Genomic DNA, 24,278 nt, shown 5'->3' on the forward strand with positions numbered 1-24,278 from the left:
TCGAAAGGGATCTTGATGTTGTTTTCCAAGAACACATCCTGAACAAACTCCATCTATGCATGACACCTTAGGAAGCCTAAGAACAAGATTTTGAGAATTCATTTCTACAAATATATGTAGTTAAGGTGCCAAAATCTTTCATGCCAAATCTTACTTAATGAATCAACATGTGCAATAAAAGAGTTACCAGAAGAAGGCTCAAAACCTGCAAATATGTATAAGCGAGAGTTGTGATCTACCAGTCCATATGCAATAACAACTTCTAGATCTTGTACTTCTCAAATCCCTATATCATTAGGAGAAAACTCAATTGTTTTCCCATCAACACAATGGAAGATCTAATAAATAGAAAGTAAATTTTCGGAGAGGTCAAGCACAAGAAAATAATTCTTGATGCAACCATCATCTAATTACATATTTGTTGTGAAGAGTCTCCCACTGTAATTTGGGAAACACTACAATCTGATGGAGATGGAAGAAACTTACTTGAATGAGTCATATGATGAGATGCACTTGAGTCAAATATCCAACTATCTAAGAATGCATGTAAAGCTCGAGGAAATAAAGCATGCCCTCTACTAGATGAAGAGGGTTTGGACACTGAAATATTATGTTAATTCATAGCTTAATTCAATTCTTCAAGTTTTTTATAACACTTGGATTCTGGATGCCCTTCTCCACCACAAAATTTGCAGGTTTCATTTGACTCTTCTTCCATGGCTTGGAGGAAGATCATTTGGACTTGGAAAAGGACGGAGAGAGCTTTAACTTTTTCTAAGGTTTTGAGGGAGGAACACTACTATGTGTAGAATCTTTCTTCTTTTGAGGAATAGATTTGGATTTGCCTTTGGAGATGTGGTACAAGAGCTTGAGATGTAGAGCTAGAAAGATAATCTATCTGTTGAAGTTTAGTTTGTTCTCTTGTTAAGCGTTCACAAAATAACTCAAAAGAAGGCTTTTTCAATCTATCACCCATCCGTTGTATGATAAAATGTAAAAGAAAATACCTGATATGAACCCTTCAACTTGGATAGAATCAGGAAAATGCACACTGTGACTAATTTGGTGTCTCCACATCCTTTTGAATTATGCAACCAATGACCGGAATTTGACAAGATAGTCTTCAATAGAGGCTTGTTCATCAGGGATCAATGAAGAAAATTATATTTCCAATTGTAAGGCCTTAAACTCATTGACTTTTCCAAATAGAGAGGTCAACTTGTCCCAACTTTTCTTCGAAGTATCACATTTATCAAGATGGAATAGAAAATTGTTTGAAACATGAAGCCCAATTAACCCCATGGCTTCATTAAGCTTGTTTCTGTAAGCAAACTTCTCCATTTCTTTGGTGAACGTGGGTTGATTTTCTGCTAAAGTTTTCCACAATCCCTTTGATTGCAGGAGTTGTTGCATTTTGAGCTTCCAGGTATGATAATTGTGGGGAGTGAGGAGCTCAACAATCCTCAATTCAGCCATATTATCACAAATAATAAAAAATAACCCCTTCAAATAAAATCCCACAACAAAAAAAAAAAATTGCAAAACAAAATATTCAATTAAAAATACCTATGGTGGAAAATCTGCGGATGATGTGTAGTTCTGGCGATGAATTTTAAATGCACAATAGAAATTTTTAAATGCTGAAGAAAACACATCACGTTGTAGAAAAATAGAAAAATCAGGAAAAAAACCAATACGGATGACTGTCAGACTTATGGCACGATCCAAAAAATCTTCCAAATGCAGATTGAATAGAGTGCTTTCACTATCTGAAGAGGGTGCTCCACAATCTCAATGATTGCAAAGTTGAGCAATCAATCTAGCTCTTGTAGTCAGAAGGTTGAACGTGCCCCACCAATCCAAGAACTAATGGCAACAAACCAACCAAATGCGTCAAAAAAGAATGCAAAGATTTATGTTGCGATCTGTGATTATTCCACTCTAAGATTGATCCAATATGGGTCTAATTTGTATGGATATAACTCCAAGAAAACAATCAACAAAAAATCCACAGAAACAATTAAACAAAGAGAATGGGCTTGCAGATCTGCTCTGATACCATGAAAGAGTCTCAAACTCTCCAGGATCAAACTGCAAAGCCAACCTTCTACTTTATTAAATACAAAAAAAAAAATGAATGTGTATATATAGAATGGAATGAGCATTATGGATAACCTCCATAGTGGGGAAAATAGAAAAGCCTACATGAGCTTACAACTCACAACACAACTAGGAAAACTAATTTCCTTGGAATTTAACTTCTTTGGAAATAACCAACACCAAAACACCCTTCCATGTCATCGGCATGACATCCATATGTGGTCCTGTTGAGGGCCCCGAGGTCAGGTCAACAACAAGGGGGATACCCACCCGGTCCGGAACCTGGTTGGCGGCTCCTTGCCCGTTTGGAGTAGCGGGTCCGACTGGGGGTAATGGGACCAGTTTCCCAATGTGATGGGTGTGTGTGTGTGCGTAGAGTCTGATGGTATTAATCTAAGGAAAAGGGGGGAGGGGGAATTCTTCTAATCTAGTCTTAATTCTAACTGCTAAATTAACTCTATGCTAATGTAATCTAATGAAGAAAAATACATCTAATCTACGCTAACCCGGGGTGTTTTCTTTTGTTATGCGATCTAGAAAGATTTCTAACAGCAGCCGGTAATAAAGATCATTCAACTGATATCAGAATATAAATCAATAAGGATAAACCATTCTGCATAAGAAGTTAGGCAGAGTAGTTGTGAATAGCATATCGCATAATCAGTTTTCTATATGTTAAACATAAATAAATGACCCCACTGTACAGAAGTGCCAAATGGTAATGCAGACATTCATGCAATAACATACAAAGAACTCAGCCACATATCACTTTAGGAATACTAGCAGAATCTAGCCAAGAGATAAAAGTACCATTTATGACTAACTTCACTAATAAACTTCAAGTAACAATGATTTATTTCTACTTGTTCTAACATCTGTTAAGAGTACAGAAGTGCAACATCAGTAACAGATATTAAAATGCAAACATAAATAAATCTTGATCCATCCATTCATCAAAAACCTCCTCTGAGGGTGCAGAAGTGCATGTTCTGAGGATAAGTTTTTTGACAGATTTCCGGACCCTTCTCCAAAAACCATGAGAAGGGTTAAATACTACTAACTAATCAATCTTAATTACATGAAATTAGGGAATCGGCCTCAAATGACCGCCCTTTTACTAAAAGAAACTTTATTTCTAAACTTAAAATCTAATTTCTGACCGTTTCTGTATATTCTCTTTAGTGTTGTCAACAGTGTAATGCTTTCCTGGGAAGAGTCAGCTGGCCGCCTTCTTGTTTCGCTCGGGAGATAAAAGTGGAAATAACAGGAGCTGGCACTTCCTTCCGGCAGACCAGAAGATATTTTCGAAAACCTTTCTCTAGCTGGGTGTATTCGCCGCGTGTATACTTAGCGTGTCCCAGTTTCTTCTCGAACTGGTTTTGCTGTTGCCGTTTTCGGTTTCCGGTCGTGCGAATGACTGAGTGGGTTAGGAGTCGTGCTGTATGGGCAAGTCCCTGTGTCGAGAATTTCTTCCGTTCTTTGTTCCAGGTTTTCCTGAAGCGTCTTTCTTCACTTGCGTTTCTCTTTTTGCTTTACCCGGTCTGAGCTTTAGGATCTTTTCTGAACATGCTGCTTTTGTGCGCCTTTGACTCTGAGTCCTGGATAGTCTAATTTCATCAGTGCAGGTTGGCTGATAGCCTGGAATCCGCGGTTCTACTGCATGCGGCATCCGTTTGCGGAGGCATTCTCTCTCTGCTATCTGATTGGCGCTTTCCTCTTTCCCTCAGATGTTTCCTGCATATAAACTTATATTAGTTGCGTGTCTTGCAGTTTACGCAAAGGGGAAGTGAAATGAAAAGACTTGACGTGAAAGCATTAATCTCTAATGAATGCATAATTCTGACATTCATCATAGCTTGACTCTTCGATAAATGTAACGCAATCATTCTTAGATACTTAAGCATGCGGTTATTAAATTCTTTCAAGGCGCGTGCTTAATGCATGGGTCTATCGTGTGATAAGTCTTTTCAGGTCGCAGGTCGCAGATCGCAGATCGCTGCCATCGCAGATTGCAAATCGCTGCCATCACAGATCGCAAATCGCTGCCATCGCAGATCGCAAATCACAAATATCGCAAGTTCTCGTTTAATGGTTACGTCGTATAGCGTGATGCTTGCGATTTGCGATATCGCATATCGGCGATCGCATTGCTCGGAGGCTTTTCTTTTAAGGGGCGCGTGTGAGGCATGCGATGCGATTTGAGCCTTAGGGAGAGAAATACAAAAACTTTAAAAAAGTATTTTTTGGGATTTTCGTTCAGGGTCCCCTCTTTGCTTGATGTTATTGCTAATGTCAAGTGAAGAAGGGGGGTTGTTGGTGACCACAACAATGGCGATTCACTGTGAAGAACCAGTTATCTCTGCTTGTTCTATTGCATTTTCATTTCCAAAACAGAAAATTTTTCTTATGCCTAAATTTTGTTATGGACAGATAGAGTATTACCTTTTATCCTGTCAATGATGTTTCGTCACAACTTCTTATTTCATTCTGATTGTTTGTTTCCCCTGGGTTATTTTTTGTATTCATACCTAGTCATTACTTAGTCTCCTCAAAGACAAAATAAGGTCTTCTCTGCGTACTGGCTTTGTAAAGTATGCTCATTTGTCGCAGGTAGAGCCACTGCTGCCCGCAAGCATCCATAGCCTCGACAAGGTTACCATGTTATCCAGCAATGATCCTTTTTCCTGCTTGAGGTTATTACAACATTCCAGAGAAAAATCCTTTTGACACTTTTTCTTTCTTTTTTTTTTTTTTTTTTTTATTCTCTAAAGAACAATGTCTTGGTTTGGTGGCCAAATTATGACACATTCATTCACTTGATTTACACTTTTGTTGAACAAGCTGGCTCGTGATGAGACCCCTTGTCTTTCGATTGCACAATCTTGAGTCGTTGCCCTATTTTGGTAGACAGTAGTGGCAAAGTCAGCAAGTTATAATATCTGTGGTCATGATAAGCCGGCTCGTGATGAGACCTCTTATTCTTTGAGATATAGCGTTTTCTTGGATTGTCTCTCTGGATGCTGCGATTCTCCTTAGCAGGGAGGAAGTCATTGTTTTTCCTTAAGAAAGCTTTGGACGACAATAATAGAGTTTTAAGAACAGCATTTTTGCATAGAATAGCTATTTTGCTATCGATGATACTTTTCATAGCATTGGCATAAAACAATTTTTGCCAAAAGTTACTCTCATCCCAGGTTTCTTTGTGAAGTTTGAAACTAACATCATATTCAGGTTAAAGTTAACTCTATTTGTCAATAATAAAAGTCAGATTTTTCGAAAAGTTTTGCTATTTATACAAGTGAAATCAAAATCTGATACAGAAATGGTATGTTTCTTCATGAATACTATTTATGATCGTTCACAACCAGCCCTATTTATGAAAAAAAAAATGAAAACTAACATGAAAATTTAAAACTATCCTACAAAAACAGAAGGATGACCTTCTATGGGAAATACATTTTGAGGATTTGTCCGTTTACGGGTAGAGAATCTCTTCTGCCTGTCAAGTCCTGCAACACAAAAGTCAACGGGCCTATGACTTCTACGATTTGAAAAGGACCAAGCCATAGCTTCTGGAATTTCGTATGTTTTCCCTTTTCTTCGTGAGCCTTATCCCACTTCAAAACTAAATCACCCATCTGGAATTTTTTTCTGGTTTTTATGTTCGAATCAAAAGAGGATTTTATCAGCGCTTGGTGGTGAGCATGGGTTTTCTTGGCCTGTTCTCGTCGTTCTTCTAACTTGATTACCTCCATTTGCCTTAGTTGTAAGGGAGAAGTAGGTACTTCATCAATGTATTGTACTAAGGACAAAGAGGGAATGAGTAAGTGAGTAGGAAGAACTGCTTCTCTCCCGTAAACCAAATTAAAGGGAGAAGTCCCGATAGAGGCTTTCTTGGTAATTCTGTCTGCCCATAAGGCGTTTACCAACGCTTTGTGCCAATTCTTTTGGTTTTGGTCAACTGTCTTTTTGATAGTCCTGATCAGGTTCTTGTTCGTTGATTCAGCCAACCCATTACCTTGCGGATAGTAGTTGGCAGAATACTTCAGTTTGAACCCTCTTTTGAGTGCGAACTCAGTCATGGTATTTCCAGAAAAATATGAAGCGTTATCAAATACTAAGGCCGTTGGCAATCCAAACCTAGTAATGATAAACTGATCTATGAATTCAACAATGTTTTCAGAATTAGCTGTCTTGAGAGGAACTGCCTCTACCCATTTAGTAAAATAGTCAGTTGCAGTGAGGATATACCTATGTTGTTTAGAGAAGTGAGGAACGATCTCACCTATTATGTCCAGGCCCCATTGGCTGAATGGTTGTTCGATGTTAACCAGCTGCAGTGGCATGGATGACTTCTTTTGTCTTCCTGCAGCAGTTTGGTAGACTTGCCATTTTCTCACGTGATTGTACGAGTCTTTGAACAGCGTGGGCCAGTAGTATCCTGCACGTAAGATCTTGTGTGCGGTGGCTTCTCCAGCATAGTGTCCACCTGCTGGTCCATCGTGGAGTTCCTGCAAAACCTTTTTGGCTTCAGTTTTCTCAAGACATCTAAGAAGCACAGAATCATAGTTTCTTTTAAATAAGACATCATTTACGAGCTGGTATTGTTTGGCTTTTAACCTCAAGGCTCTCTTTTTTTATGTGATCCAGGTGAAATGGAGCATATCCGTTCTTTAGGAAATAAATGATGTCGGCATAAAATGATTCTGCGTCGTTTAGGCTTACCTCATACGCGTGTACCTCTTCAGGTGACTCTTCGGGGATTTGCGATGCTCCAGCTAACATCTTGCAGAAGCCTTGGCCTCTTACGATGTGTGTCGGCTTGATTTCCAGGTCGTATTCTTGCAAGGCGGTGATCAAATTTTCTCTCTTTTCGCCCACGTCTTTCTGAATCAGGAGGTTTCTTACCGCCGGGAATGGTACTATGACCTTGGTATGGGCCTTTAGCAAGAAGGGTCTGAAATATTTGACTGCTTTAAAGACGGCATATGCCTGTTTTTCTACGTCCGAATATTTCAGCTCAGCACCTTGTAAGTTTGAGCTAAAGAATGCGATTGGGGCTTCTGCCTTTTCTTTGTTTGCCTGGGTCAAGATCGCAGCATAAGAATGCTCTGAGGCAAACGTGTATAAGACAAATGGTTCTGAAAAATTTGGGGTTGCTAGGGATGGAGCGTCGATGATGGCTTGTTTGATTAAGTTAAACGCTTCGTGCTCGTCTAGACCCCATTTAAAGTTTGAATTCTTTTTTATCATTTTTTGTAAAGGAGAAATAATACGTGAAAAATCTGGGACAAATCTTTTCACAAAATTGATCTGTCCTAGGAAAGATTGCATGGTCTTTTTGTTATGGGGCATGGATATCTCGGAAATTTCTTTGATTCTGGCAGATTCAATGTGAATGCCCGATTTGGACACTATGAATCCTAGCAATTTTCCTTCACTCAACGCGAAAAAAGATTTCTTCGAGTTAAGCGAGATTCCATACCTTAAACATCTTTGAAAGATTTGCTTCAAATCTCTGAGATGGTCGCTTCATTTTTTGGAGTACACAGTTATATCATCCAGGTAAATCACTACTGATTTATTGATTAACCCTTTGAACGCAATATCCATAGCTCTTTGAAAAGTAGCGTCGGCGTTGATCAGACCGAACGGCATCTTTCGATACGCGTAGGTACCCCATTTAGTTCGGAAGGTGGTTTTTAGCTGATCGTCTGGGTGTACCAGTACTTGATTATATCCTGAAAATCCATCCAGGAAAGACATCAATTCTGAGCCTGCTACAGCCTGTAATATTTGCTCCATAGGTGGGAGGGGAAAATTGTCCTTCTGACAGGCTTTGTTGAGATTCCGGAAGTCGATGCAGATTCTAATATCTCCGTTTTTCTTCCTAACAGGTACCATATTGGATACCCATTTGGAATGTCTGACCGGAAAAATTATTCTGGCTCTCAACAACTTATTCAGCTCAGTTTTTATCTGACTTTCCAGGTTGGGGTGGATTTTTCTGAGCTTTTGTTGGACGGGTTTCTCGTTGTCGATCATAGGGATAGTGTGCTGAATGATAGAAGTGTTATAAGTTTTCAGCTCATCGTAGTTCCAGGCAAAGACGTTTTTGTACTGTCGTAGAAGACGGATGTATGCTGATTTTTCTTCAGGAGCTAGGCCTTGGCCTAGATTGACGTTTTGGGGTTTCTCATCGGTTCCTAAGTTCACTGATTCGTAGTTCAGAGTTGAACTGTAAAGTTTGGCGTTAGCTGACCTTTTGAACCGGCTTTCTAAGTCATACAAATCTTCTAATTTGACCACTGATTTGGGTATGGCATTATCAGTGCCATTTTGTTGTATTTGGTGGTCATGACAGTCCTCGTCGATTATCTGGTTTGAGTAGGATCCTTCAGAGGTAAGGAAACTTACGATGTCTGGGTCGTCGTTGAATACTCTCCAGTTGGTGATGTTGTCAGGGATAGACGATTTAAAAATTAATTCTATCGAAAACCTATCTGGACTAAAGTCTTCGGAGGGAATGAGTCTGGAGGCTACGTTTGCTAGCAGGTCTGCGCTTGCATTGTGAAGTCTTGGGATTGATGAAATATTAAATGCTGTAAAATGCGCAGTGAGATCTTGCACTAAAGATTCGTAGTGCTTTAAATGACTAGATAGGCAGTGTATGGTGTTACGTACCTGTTTGATGACGATCTCAGAATCTCCAAAGACTTGAAGATATTTGACGTTGGAGCCGATTGCTTTGTATAGGCCTTGCACCAAGGCTTCGTATTCCGCTGTGTTGTTCGTGCAATCGAACTCTAGTCTGCATGTGAGCATGGTCTTATTTCCGTCTGGGCTAATCAAGACACATCCTGCTCCCGCTCCCTCGTTGGACTTAGAGCCATCAAAATATAATTTCCAAAATAAAGAAGTATTTATAGGGTTATCTAAGAAACTAACACATTTTGAATCATCAGTCTGGGAAAAGTTTTCCACTTGGGATACGACTGAATTTTCTAAATATGGTGATACGTGAGCATTGAAATTTCCAAGGAAAGAGTCTACCGAATAGTTGCCTATGATGCTGCTATTGTATGCTATGGCTTCGTTCTCTCCCTCCAGGTCCGTCACTATGTACTTTTGGTGCAGTTCTCGTTCAACCTTTATTTGATTTGGCTTCCCGTTGAAGGGTAACCACATGTGCGACCAGTCAGTTGAAAAATATCCGTGGAGCTTCTCGGACCAATCCCTGCTAAGAATTAGACCATAAAATTCAGGGATGTCAGCAACTAGAATATCGATGACCTGGCATACCTTGGGGTTGGATGATAGTCTTATGTTCACTTGATTAAGTTCGCCTATCACTTCGACTTGTGATCGATCAAGTTGAACTATGCGCACTGCGGATTTTTGCGGTTGAACATTAAGTTTGGCACATATTGACTTGGGTAGAATATTGGTGGAAGCACCAGAATCAACCAAGCAGTTATGCACGTTTCTGTTAAAGATCTCGTAAGTGAGGAGGAAAGGGGGAGTGTGAGATCTAGACCTCCCTCCAATCAAGGCGATGTCATTTGGATCGATTTTATTGATCGCGTTGATTGGGGGTCTTCCTATATTATGGGAAGCTATAGCTGTAGGTAGAGGCGCAGTAGGTACGGCGTGTAACTCTTTCATCATGATCTTTTGTTGGTGTTTCAATTTGCTCAGCTCGTACAGGGTGATATTAGCCCTAGTTTTCTTCATGCCGTCGATGATGTTATACTCCATTTCATCCGACACTATTAGTGTCTTTGATGGAGGCGATTGCTCTGATTGGACTGGGCTAAATGAGGTCGCTTTAGGGGTTGTCTTCTTTGTTGCGACCTTTTCTTTTGCTGGAGGGCTTGCGCCCTTCTGTTTTGGGGTAGTCTGGGGAGGATCAAGTTGATTTCTGCTTCTTGTGCTAACCGAAAGTGCTTCTTGATCTTCCTCTTGTGGGAGGATGAAATCCCACATCCCTTGCAGTTCCACCACTTCTTCATCGTCGGTATGCGTTTCAATGGTGTTCTCTTCTTCTTCTTCTTCAGATTCCACGTTAGAGACCACGCTGGGTGGCTTCATCTCCATAGGAGGATTCCTCTTAAAACTCCTAAAAGGCTTTCTTGGGGACGATTCTGCTACTTGTTTCCTGATATCAATCATCTCATTTGACATGGCCTTTAATACCTTTTGTAATCCTTCCATGTCGAAAGGATCCTTCGTTTGCTTCTTCTTGGTTTCTTCTTTGAAAGAGATTTTCTTAGATTTACGCTCTTCGATTGTAGATCTCTTTTCTAGGGCTACTACGTGTCTTTCGACTGCCAATGCCTCAGCCAAGTTTTCGACTAAGGTTGTCTTGCTTGCCCTATCTACGAAGATGGCCAAGTTTGAAGGTAAGGCCGTGATGTACCATTCGCATCTTACTTCCTCGCTGGGTTGGGAAGCAGCGGGGATTTTATTGAGGATCTTGTTGAACCGTAAGTTAAAATCTTTAATGGGTTCCTGAGCCTCAGCTTTAAGATTGGACAGATCGTTGATCAGTGTCGCTGTCGATCTATCATCGCCGAATTTGGTGAGAAATTGATTTTGAAAAATATCCCAGCTGGTGATAGATCCGGAGGGTAGCGAAAAGTACCATGACCCGGCCGTCCCTTGCATCGTATAGGGGAAGAGTCGGACCACGACGTCTTCGTTGGTAACTCCGTTGAGATTAACAGAAAGCATGAAATTATTGATATGTTCTTCAGCTAGCATTCCGGTTTCTGGATTGAACTTTGGTAACCACTTCTCGGGATGGGCAGGTATTGGACTCAGGGGTGGAGGCATTAAAACCGCCCCAGGGTTGTTCCATGGAGATTGTGCCATCGCTGAGTTGCTGGTTAGTAAAAGTGTAGAAGATGATCTTTGAGGTTGAGAAGATAGAGAAGTTATGATCTTTGACGATTGTGGAGGAAGAGTTGCGGAGGATGGATGAGTGATTTGAGGTGGAGATGTGAGTGGTTGACTTCGCGGAGAGGGAGTTGAAATGGATGAGGTGGATGAAAGAGTCTCTCTGTCAGACTCTTGAAATGCTTTCCTTGCTCTTTTCCTAGTGGGGAGAGGGATTTCGGTTGGCTGAATGCCAAACTTTTCACTCTTCAATCGGGTCAGGGGATGAGCAGGGTTGTATTGCGAAGTCAAGCTGCCTTTAGATTTATCAGATTTCTGGTTAAAAATAGAGAATCCCTGGAGTTTACGGATCAAGGTTTGAACTTCAGGGGGATCGACAATAAGTTGTTCTGATGTATATGGATGTATAGCAGCAGTGGATGTCCGAGCGACTTCCAGTTCCGAGTTTAGTCGTATTGGGGAAGTCGGGGAAGTTGGTGAGGGTGATTTGCTCTTAGAATGGTATTTGGGTTTTGAATTATGTGCCATTCATAGTTCAGGCCCTCCTTCTAGCGCCAGAAATGTTGAGGGTGATTTTCTCTTAGAATGGTATTTGGGTTTTGAATTATGTGCCATTCATAGTTCAGGCCCTCCTTCTAGCGCCAGAAATGTTGAGGGCCCCGAGGTCGGGTCAACAACAAGGGGGATACCCACCCGGTCCGGAACCTGGTTGGCGGCTCCTTGCCCGTTTGGAGTAGCGGGTCCGACTGGGGGTAATGGGACCAGTTTCCCAATGTGATGGGTGTGTGTGTGTGCGTAGAGTCTGATGGTATTAATCTAAGGAAATGGGGGGAGGGGGAATTCTTCTAATCTAGTCTTAATTCTAACTGCTAAATTAACTCTATGCTAATGTAATCTAATGAAGAAAAATACATCTAATCTACGCTAACCCGGGGTGTTTTCTTTTGTTATGAGATCTAGAAAGATTTCTAACAGCAGCCGGTAATAAAGATCATTCAACTGATATCAGAATATAAATCAATAAGGATAAACCATTCTGCATAAGAAGTTAGGCAGAGTAGTTGTGAACAGCATATCGCATAATCAGTTTTCTATATGTTAAACATAAATAAATGACCCCACCGTACAGAAGTGCCAAATGGTAATGCAGACATTCATGCAATAACATACAAAGAACTCATCCACATATCACTTTAGGAATACTAGCAGAATCTAGCCAAGAGATAAAAGTACCATTTATGACTAACTTCACTAATAAACTTCAAGTAAAAATGATTTATTTCTACTTGTTCTAACATCTGTTAAGAGTACAGAAGTGCAACATCAGTAACAGATATTAAAATGCAAACATAAATAAATCTCGATCCATCCATTCATCAAAAACCTCCTCTGAGGGTGCAGAAGTGCATGTTCTGAGGATAAGTTTTTTGACAGATTTCCGAACCCTTCTCCAAAAACCATGAGAAGGGTTAAATACTACTAACTAATCAATCTTAATTACATGAAATTAGGGAATCGGCCTCAAATGACCACCCTTTTACTAAAAGCAACTTTATTTCTAAACTTAAAATCTAATTTCTGACCGTTTCTGTATATTCTCTTTAGTGCTGTCAACAGTGTAATGCTTTCCTGGGAAGAGTCGGTTGGCCGCCTTCTTGTTTCGCTCGGGAGATAAAAGTGGAAATAACAGGAGCTGGCACTTCCTTCCGGCAGACCAGAAGATATTTTCGAAAACCTTTCTCTAGCTGGGTGTATTCGCCGCGTGTATACTTAGCGTGTCCCAGTTTCTTCTCGAACTGGTTTTGCTGTTGCCGTTTTCGGTTTCCGGTCGTGCGAATGACTGAGTGGGTTAGGAGTCGTGTTGTATGGGCAAGTCCCTGTGTCGAGAATTTCTTCCGTTCTTTGTTCCAGGTTTTCCTGAAGTGTCTTTCTTCACTTGCGTTTCTCTTTTTGCTTTACCCGGTCTGAGCTTTAGGCTCTTTTCTGAACATGCTACTTTTGTGCGCCTTTGACTCTAAGTCCTGGATAGTCTAATTTCATCAGTGCAGGTTGGCTGATAGCCTGGAATCCGTGGTTCTGCTGCATGTGGCATCCGTTTGCGGAGGCATTCTCTCTCTGCTATCTGATTGGCGCTTTCCTCTTTCCCTCAGATGTTTCCTGCATATAAACTTATATCAGTTGTGTGTCTTGCAGTTTACGCAAAGGGGAAGTGAAATGAAAAGACTTGACGTGAAAGCATTAATCTCTAATGAATGCATAATTCTGACATTCATCATAGCTTGACTCTTCGATAAATGTAACGCAATCATTCCTAGATACTTAAGCATGCGGTTATTAAATTCTTTCAAGGCGCGTGCTTAATGCATGGGTCTATCGTGTGATAAGTCTTTTCAGGTCGCAGGTCGCAGATCGCAGATCGCAAATCGCTGCCATCGCAGATCGCAAATCGCTACCATCGCATATCGCAAATCGCTGCCATCGCAGATCGCAAATCGCAAATCACAAATATCGCAAGTTCTCGTTTAATGGTTACGTCGTATAGCGTGATGCTTGCGATTTGCGATATCGCATATCGGCGATCGCATTGCTCGGAGGCTTTTCTTTTAAGGGGCCCGTGTGAGGCATGCGATGCGATTTGAGCCTTAGGGAGAGAAATACAAAAACTTTAAAAAAGTATTTTTTGGGATTTTCGTTCAGGGTCCCCTCTTTGCTTGATGTTATTGCTAATGTCAAGTGAAGAAGGGGGGTTGTTGGTGACCACAACAGGTCCACATTAGCATTACCTCTTTGTTGGGTAATTTAATTGTTCTTAAATTACTTCATTAATTTTCAACCAAGGTTTGTGTACTTATGAGATGTATGTGCACTATATATGCTAGGATTTCTATTTATGGACTGAATTATTCTAAGTATGAAATTTTCCTATGTGTGGAAAAATGTTTAAATAAGATTTAGAGAGTAAACACGCACAAGTTTTTTTAATTCAAAGTTACATCAAAAACAAAATTTCTTAACTAAATTGAAATCTATTATTTATGGAATTGAAAATTGCAGAATTTGAAACTTATTTCTACTTGTGTAAAAGGAAATGCTAATACTAAATTGTAGGAAAACAATCCTAATGTTACTTGTAGAATTAAAAATGCTACAATCACTATTTTTTAGAAAGAAAATCCTATACTAATTACATAAAAGGAAATTGCAAAAGATACTAATGACACAAGCATCCCACACTCGCCACGAGTTTATAACACATACTCGGAAGTCGAGTTTACATCAATATGGACACAATACCCCAGCTATGAAAACAAGGCTGAAATATCATTGTTGCTTCAACAAGTGATGGAAAACACATCATCACTGCAACACATGATTTACAACAATAAGGCCAAACACTATTTGCTTTGACAAGTGATGGAAACACGACATCACTTTCATAGTTTATCATGCAACTCAAAATAAGACCAGACATCATTGTTGCTTAACAAGTGATGAAAAGCATGTCATCACTTTTACATTTTAAAATGAAACAAATGATTTACAAAAGCATGACCATGACAAGCTAACATATCTAGAAACCTTTTTTCACTTATAAATGTGAATGGTTCATCCCCGTGTGGTGTTTTTGCTTTTGAACAATTGTTTCACCTGGTTCATGCACTGATGCTTTGTCTTTAAGGCATTGACCGAGATGGAGCCTCCAACATGTGGCTCTTTGATGGCCACTTCTATCGCAATGACTGCAATAGGTTTTCTTCCTCTAGATCTTCTTAACATGTTTCTTTACTTATTGTTGATAGGGTCTATCACGCCTCATCCTTTGTGTGCTACCATTCTTTTCCAACACTTAGAAAATGTATGGTTATGTAATCCACAAATGGTACATGTTTTTCGATGTCTTGATTTATGTTCATCTTTAAAAACATGATTATAATCGAAATGAACATTTGAATGTCAAGAGTGGTTATACCTTTCCTTTCCATCTCTGGTGTAATTATGGTGATGAGAGCTTGCCTCAGCTCTTTCCCTACAATGGAAACTGCCATGGGATGATGGGGATCTACTCCCATCATTCTCCTTCCTCAACGATTTCGACGATGTCTCGGAAGCATATGACACCTTCAAGCATTTTCCTTTGGTGTATCTCAAGCTTGCAAATTGAGGTTTCTACACAACCTCCAATGGTTGAGTTATGCCTTGGTTATTAACACCAAGTTCTTTTTCCTCCTCGTGCCTTGTCCTTTTAATGAGCCTCATGTTTGTCCCTGTAATTGGGATCTCCAAATCTCCAATAGAAATCATACTATGTGAAGACAAAACTAAAAGGAAATCAACGTCTTTTACCTCCTCTGTCGATTTGGAAAGAACTAATGAGGGCTTCTCATCATTTGTTGTTGTTGGTTCGCTAGTTGTGTCATCGCATTCCCCAACTTCCTTTTTGACATACCTAAGTCATGTTCGACAAGGTAATTCTTCTACTTTGTTGAGGTTGACAATGCCTTGGCCATTAATGCCCAAGCCTTTTCCTTCATACCCCATTCTCTTCAATAGTTTGGAGCCAATTCCTATGGTAAGATTTTCAAAAACAACGAAATCATCATCAGGACACATACATGAATTCAGAGAACTACTTTTTATCTCACATGGGTCACGCTATAGGTTTTCCAAGGCCTTCTCCTTTGCTTACAGCTGTCGTAGCAAACTATGTTTCTCCTCTTTCTCTTCATGTAGAAGCATCTTCAATTCGGCGTTATCTGTTTGAAGACTTTGGTTGTTATGCTTTAGTTCCTCCAGGGTCTCTTCTGTGGCTCACAACTAAAGTTGCAGTCACTCCTTTTCCTCTGTCTCTTTCTGTAGAGTTTCATACATTATTTCCACTCTTTGGGAAATTTTGAGCATGGTCTCGTACATCGCTTTTTCATCCTTTGTTGTTGCCCATTCCATTGTTCACACTTGTGATTCACATCCACGCAAAGACCACTCTGATACCACTTGATCCAGGTCCTGGTGTGATGAAGGACCCTTCCAAGACATTTTTCTTTCGTGATGTGTTAAGTTGAATTTTTAAAAGAACATGAATGAATACATATGCATGTTGTAAAGAAGAGGAACATGACAATCATCAACAACAGAAAATAACAAGACATTGATAACGGAGTTCGTCTAGGAGGGACTACATCTCCGGGCCCCGGCATCAAGATGGTGTAGGCCACTACATTAAGTGTTGTCAATAGTGATGATGTACATAATAGGTGATGTCACTATCATACAAGGAAAATTCCCTCACACAGGAGTGGCGCCAAGAGATGTTCCACTACAGAAACTCTTAGTCAAAAGGACTCCTATCAGTATGACATAAATTCATGCATGATGATGATCCCGCCAACATGGCATAAAAGGGATCTCAATGCAAACATACATGGTGACAACATGAGTATCCCATCAACATAAGACAAAGGGATCTCGAATAAAACATGATGAATCATGACAACAAGTACATCACATAGATGATTATGCATCACATCAAGCAGGAATCATGAAAACAAGTAAGAAATAAGATCCCACATCAAACATCAAACAGGGATCTATGCAGCACAATGCATAGCAAAAGAAGTATATGAACACACTGCATATTCCTCACATCCTAGGATCATCTAAAGAAGCAGATGTCAAACTACTGAAGATGTTTGTGCCATCAATCTCGCGGCGTCGAATCTCATGGAAATTGCTGCTTGCACATGAATGTTGACTCTTGCACTCCACTTAGAAAAGTGGTCAAAAAATGAAATGAGCAAATGGAAAATCTAAACACACCATCAGATTTGTGGCATTGAATAGTGCAAAATTCACTATCAAATTTCTGAATTCTAAGAAGGTGAAAATCTGGGGCTCAAGGAATATTTTAGATTCCTCCTAGATTCCTCAAAGATTCCTTCCTCTGTGTCCTCTGCAAGTCTGTTGCTCAGATCAGGAAATTGACTTTGCCATTGGGTTCGTGTCGCCGAGAGGTGCAAGATCGACATAAAATTTATCTAACTGGGACACTACAAAAATTTCACCCTCCTAGAAATTTTGGTCAGTGATGGTTCCCCCTACATCAAAAATTAATTAAAAAAATATTGCCTCGAATTTTGTGCCTGCTCCGGGTTCCTCCATGCTGCTCTCGTGCACTGAATGAAATAGTGGGTTTATATTAAATTTTGAGGGCAGATAAACCAAGGAGGCCATTTAGGTGGATTGGTATAAGGTTCGAATAATAAGGAGGAAGTTGGGTGGTCAAACCCCGACCCCTCCACATTAAAACATATTTTGTTTTAAAAAACAACCACATGCATTTAATTTGGGGGGTCAGGTCCGCATTGGGTAGCCTACCCCATACCCTTCATAAGGATATATTAAATGGGTTGTTTTATGCATTAACGTTTTGGGTTGGTTTTGTTTGATGTATATAGGGCCACCCGGTGGGGCCCGGCCCACGTGGGTCGGATGGGTTCAATCGCCGCCAGCCTCGCTTTGATTATATGTGTATAGTGTTATTCATATGGAGAGGCGTGGAGTGGTGGGGGTGGTGGCCAACCACCTCCTTTATATATTTTTTTGTTTTATATATATAACAATGTGAATTTGAAAATTCTCGAACCTTGACAGAAAGAGTCAATTTAACGAGGCAACAATTTCACCCAGAATCTGGCCAAAATTGGTCAAATTCCATCCACCAGAAAAATTCTAAATTGTGTCTCCATTAAGCCTGCTAAGTTAGCAAAAGTCACCAAAACTTTGACTTCCTCTATCTTCCTCATCCGGACTCGGATTGACAAACCGTTCACACCGCTGTGATCAAGACAACAAGTTCTACACTCCGGTCCTAGTTCAAAATCATTCTGATCACTTTGATTTTCGAGCTTTCATAAGCCCTCTTTGTCCTGTGTGTGTCTCTAGAGCCACCTAGATCACATAGGATTAGTTTCCTTATGAAACCATGTTTGGCTTCTTGAAACAAACAGGATGAAATAAAAGAGGACTTGTACAACTATCAACATTTCATTATCATCCCATTCCCTCTCTTTATGAATATCTTTTATTTCTTCTAGTTAATCATACTATGATGGAAATACGTTCCTTTTAGAGTGAGTCTTGGTGAAATCACAATGTTTTCACTTTTAACTAGTATCGCCTACTCTAATAGATTTTCTATATTCAGTTAACCCTTGTCAACTCAGTCAAGTAGAGTAAGGTGAATGGGTAAAACCTTAACAAGTATGTTAGAGGTATATATAAACATCCTTCTTTGAAGGGATAACCTCTTCTTCTCTCAGTAAGTCAGGATCCCTCTTCCACCTCATGAAATAAATAAGTGCTTATGCACAGTGCTTGGAAAAATGAAAAATGAAATGAAAAATGAAATGAAAGAAAAAGAAGAGAAAGGCTTCCTGTGCAGAGAGGTGAAGCAAGTAACTCCATTGGTATATTGTCTAGGCTTCCTGGCAGTGGAGAAAAACTTGTGCTCTTGAAGTGACTCTGTCGGGGTACTGTCCAGGCCTGCTGGCAGTGAAGAAACACCAGAGATGAAACTAAAACTCTGACAATTTATATTACTTGTGCATCAATATACCCCTCATCCCCAATTGAAACAACTCAAGTTGACTTGGCTTGTTATGTGTGTCACCGATAAAGAGAATGGTAGGGACTACATCTTTAACTCAAGCTAGTGAAGAAGCCATGATAATCAAAGAATCAAACAATACTTCTAGAAGATTCAAGATCACTTTACATGAGAAAAGGTCCATACAAAGAGCTACAGTTATACCAGTGTATCACCAATGTTGTAGCGGCTACAACCACCCTCCAAAGATTTTCCTATGTTTCATTTTGGAGCCTACCTCCTAAATCACAACAACTCATCTCACAGTGACCCAGGTACTTTTGCTTTGATTGAGCTTTATATTTTTCATTATGGCTTGTGTTTCTTACATGATTTATTTTCTAACCCACTTGTCGATCTCTCCACTTGGTTTCAACCCAGTTCTAGGCATTCCTTAGTGAACTGCACAATCCTTGAGGGTAACCAACCTCACTCTCGGGAATTGCGCATTCCAAGCTAGTAGTGAGACTTCATCTCGAAAATTATGCAGAGCCAGCTAACAACCAACCTTCATCTGGGAAACTGCGTAGATCATGAGAGGCAGTTAGGGCCACTCAACCCAGAAATTGTGCAGAAGTGTTTCCCTCAACAGTTGCCCGATGCATGAGCCAGTGAGTTGCCCAGTTCTCCCTGTAACTATGTAATCTCTCTGGGCAATGCATGGTAGCTTTTTCCTAAAAGAGAAAAAAGAGAAAAGAGAAAAAACATCCCTAAGAAATAGGGATCTATTTTTAGCAATCTAGAGGTGGAAAGTGAGTTATTTTGGAAATTGTCACTAAGTGTCGCTTTTTCCTAGATTTTTTGGCCTTCGTGTCTTAAACCCTAAATCAACCAAATATATTTAATATACGCCGCCAAATATCATTTTCATGTTCGTTCTTGGAGCTCTCACATTCACGAGGAGACTTAGGAACCTTTGGCACAACCATTGCAGCTTTTCTTCGTAAGTCTTTCTTTTCTAGTCTTTTGTTGCTTTTTTGTTTCTTTTGTTTTTTTGCCTTATGAGAGTGTTGTTTTACCCGTTTTATTGAACAATTCTAGGTGTTTTGATTTTTTTTAACTTTTAGAAGAGTTGTCGTATTTGTTGGCTCTTCAGTTGAAAGTCCATGTGGCTAATGACCAGAATCTACCTAAGGATGAGCAAGCGAGATTCTACATGTCTGTGTATCTACTTGATGCAATCTATGCCCAACATCAGCTTCCTGGCATGGGTTGGACATGGACACCCAAAGAGAGTGTCATCAATATTTATTGCAAGTTTCTTTCCAATTGTAGCAACCAAGGAGTTATGGTGAGGCTAACTGACCATTTTAGTATCCTGGTGTACAAGTTGATATTTGAGATGGATCCACCTTTCATGTCCCAAGAAGCGATGGAGGCAATACTTAACATTGTAGATTGGTATGCCTCACCCTGTGGCACCTTCATTAGGATGTTTTGCGGAGAGAAGCCTCTGCATGTTCTACCAAGGTATGCCACAGAAAAGTTTGACATGCAAGAGGTCTCATACACATCTCCACAAGGTTATCAGTAGGGTTGCATAGGAGGATGAAGGCACCATGCCCCGCTCTTCCTTTGCGGATCATATTCTATGAGATTAAGAGCTTGAAATATGTAGATGCATAAGATAAGGAGATAGAAAAGTTTTAGTTCAACACCAAAGACTTCAATCTGTGTGATCCCCATGGTATTTCCAAGAACCATTATGTGAAGGTGTATTATCAATGGATCCATGAGACATGTCATTGGGCAGAGGAGGACCCTTATAGGTATTGTTACAACTACTCCAAGCTTAATGAACCAGTTAGTATAGCCACAACATGGAAAGTTTCTCTGCAGGCAGCAAAACCATAGGAAGCAACAACAACAACAAAAATAAGAAAAAAACCCACACAAGATAAGCATAAGAGGAAGATTGTCGAAAACCCAGAGGCTGAGCAAACCTGATAGTTCAAAGAATATCCTATCACGGAGAAAGTAGCTTTGGCATCGGAGTAAAAAAGGCAACAATGCATAAAGAGAGTAGAGCGAAGGAAGAGAGAAAAGCAAAGGTTGGAGGAAGCAGAAAGGAAGTTGTAGAAAATAGAGAAGAAGTTGAAAGAAGAATAGGAGCTAAGAAGGAGAGAGAGGGAAGAGAAGCAGAAACAAGAACAATAAGAAGAGAAAGGCACAATGACAGAAAAAATTATGCCCATATAGGTTGAGGAGTCAGAACAACGAGCAGATGAAGAAGAGGGTGAGCAGATGCAGGATCAGGTGCTTTCTCAGTAGATTGAGAAAATGGTTGAAGTAACGGACATGGAGTTGGGACAGGAGCCACAAGACCAAGATACCAAACTCATGCCCATAGCACTCGATTCCACCAACCCCAGTATTAGAACCAGTCCCAAGCTAGCAATGAGTGGTTGTTCTCCTTGATGATGATCTAGTTATGGATATCTACAATCTATCATTTGACGAATTACAATAGAAGATTGTATAGGTGTGGAGAAAGCATTTCCCGAATGATCACACATCATTTGCATTTATGAAGGAAAGATTAATAGTGCTAGATGTCAGAAAGCATCCAGTAGCCATGGCCAATGCCACTATGGCTTATCCAAGAGTCATGAGCTCAATTGTCAAGTTTATGTTAGTAGTGAATGAAAAAATGGAAAAGAACTTGCAAGCAACCAGGTAGAAGGAAAAACAATCTACAAGATCCACAATGGCATAGATGAGGAAAGTGGTACTTTTTGAAGTATCAAATTTTGAGGGCACCATGCCAATACTCTATGGCAAATTTTTCACCATGCAAAGGTGGTTGTCCATCTATATGTCTTTTAGCAGTGGAGAAAAAAGGTTGTCCAAACTCTCAAGGACATACATGTTGTTATTGCCCATGTGCTAGAATGGACAATGAGGTACAAGGGAGCACCACTTTACTTGCATAAGATGATGAAGTCGCATGCAGATCTAGACAAAGCATAGATTTGGATGTTGATCCAGAACTATGAGCAGCTCACCCCATTCTTCACCAACATACAAGCTTCATCTACACGGTTGTATAGGAGTTTGGAGGTCACGGTAAAAACACATAGGATCTCGTTAATCGGTTCCCTCACCAAAGCTAACAAGAAGAACCAAGTCCAACTAGAGGTCGACAGGTACATGGAGCAGCTAAGGTGAGAGGCCACCAATGATGACTTGGAATTGAGTGCAAAAAGTATGTAGAAGTATATTGGTGGTCCTTCTGTAGTCAAGACTATGTTGTACATGCTTCAGGATGAGTTAGAAAAAGGTTCCAAGACCATATACCTAGAAGTTATGGAGGAAAGAGTCTGCTCTCAGAAATACACTATCAAGTAGTTTGGGGACACCATAGCATAGTACCAAGCATGGTATCAGTACATCACCGGGAATCATCAAGTGGAGTTTGCCGAGTTGGTATTTCCCCAAACTTCCGAGTCATAGTTTTTTTTTCTTGTTAGGCTATCTCTAGCCTATTTTATCTCACATGGGTACATTTGGAAAATGTACATTATTTGTAAATGCCTTGTAAGTGAAATTCCAAGTGTCAATTAGTGGAATGTGAATAGTCACTATGTTATGTAATGAATTATTTGTAAAGAAGCTGAAGTGTCATGAGGGTAGTCAAGGATTCACAAAGGGGAATGTCAATGGTCACCTCACGCTTTCTTATAAATAGAACCTCATAACTCATAGAACTAACTTTTGGGAGCTAAGCTTTTCACTAGGCTTAGGCTTAGGGAAGGCTTTGGAGTATTGTTATGAGCCTTGGCTTCTCCACAACATAGAGTGAGTATACTTCTTTGGAGAATCATCATAACTCTATGAATCATCATAACTCTTATATTCCTCTTATAACTCTATGAATCATTATAATAAAAACTTATATTACCTCTCTATGATTCAACCATCTCAAATTTCCATGTATGAATTGAAAACATGATTTCAAGTTCACAAAATAATATATGAGAAAGATGTGAGATTTGCAACTTCCTTGGTCCAACCTCTTAATTTGTCACTTCTCATCAATATGTGGGAAGATCTCCTTGAAGGAACCACCTTGTCTCGATGTAGTGGTTCTAACTATAATGCATGAAAGTCTCAATTAAATGAGTGAATAGTTCATTTGAATCACCAACGCAATTGAAACCATCCATTTTATTGTGTTCCATACCTTTATATCCTGTCAACCAATGATCAAATTTGAAGGGGTATTCTTAATTTCAAGGTCAAGGGCATATATTCATTTAACCCTTGCATGATGAAAATTTTAAAAATTACTTTCACTTCAATTAAAAATAGTAAATTATGCAAACACTTTAAAAAAAAATTGAAATAAAATATCATTCTTCTAATTATATAAATTTTAAATTTAACGAATAACCAAATAAATTATTTGAAATTGCAATAGAAAATAATAGTAAGTATACTTTGTAATTTCAAACATAACCTTAGTGGTCATTGTCATCAATTTTTTAGTCCTAGTTTTTTTCTCTCTCTCTACTTTCTTTCCCCTTCAAGTATGGTGTGACACAAGGTCTCTTTTGATTGTAGAGGAGGTAGTGGTGGAAGATCGACCATTGATGTTTGTTCCGAGGCACATTAGCCTTCGTCCTGTCATCCTTGGGCTTAAGTTATTGCTCTTCATTTTATGGCTCATTTTATGGAGGAAATTCCCAAAGAAATTCGTAGAACTATTTCAAAGCCTCGAGAGGAGGTTTTTATAGCCGCAGTTCCACTCTAGATTATTAGGTTGATAGGGACATAAGGAATTGAATCCCAAAGACAAACAATTCAACTTGGGCCCGCCATAATTCGTGCATGTAAACTTTCAATTTGTATTGGAATATTAAAACACTTATAGGCATGGTTCTCATAGATCTATTAGACACACATCAAGAAATTCTAGTGTGCATTGAAAAGATGATGGAAAGAGTGGAGGTTCAATAACAAGGTTTCTATTATGGCCAAGAAGTTGGTAGCTATTACTTTCACCTCATTTGGAGAAGATAGTAATCCTCCTCCACAAATGTAGGTGGGCTCACCATCAGGATGATATGATTAGGGGAGCTAGGATTCATGTTATTGTTCCATGTTATGGCATTGTTCTAGTTATGCTACCAATTCTTGGAAAATCACTTTTTTTAGTTTTCTTTTCGGTTTAAATAATAGACTTGTAAATTTCACAATATGTAATGTCAAAAACTTGAATCTTTACTACTAGTCTGGTTTCTCAAGTGGTATACTAATGACCCATGGAAAACAATTGTCTATCTCCTCTTGAAATTGATATAAAATGCCTAGCCTTACAAAAAAATTCAAATATAAATTTTTGATAGGTTATCTATATCTATATATATATATATATATATATATATATATATATATAAGGGATGATGTAATTTATGTATCCACATGATGCATGAACATTTCATTTTTTATTTATATTTTGAGCATGCCCCAATCATTCCTAACCATGTGAGTCATTTTCATTCCAGGTCTCATTTGAAAAGAATAAATTGTACTATATCTTGAGGATTTTTTTTAAAGGTGATAATTTTATCAAAACACTATAAAAGCAATGAAAAGGCCCTAAGTGCTTTCTAGTCCTCATGGAGCATAACAATCT

The 24,278-nt window shown here is 39.5% G+C and overlaps 1 pseudogene; it reads right to left on the bottom strand.

Annotated features, from left to right (window-relative positions):
* Window positions 1-799: 799 nt before the first annotated feature.
* Window positions 800-1,476, bottom strand: LOC149256943 (uncharacterized; annotated as a pseudogene).
* Window positions 1,477-24,278: the final 22,802 nt, after the last annotated feature.

Source organism: Pinus tabuliformis, chromosome 6 (genome assembly GCF_031772625.1).
Source record: "Pinus tabuliformis cultivar Carrire ecotype Pingquan chromosome 6, CPIR1, whole genome shotgun sequence".
Taxonomy (NCBI): Eukaryota; Viridiplantae; Streptophyta; class Pinopsida; order Pinales; family Pinaceae; genus Pinus; species Pinus tabuliformis.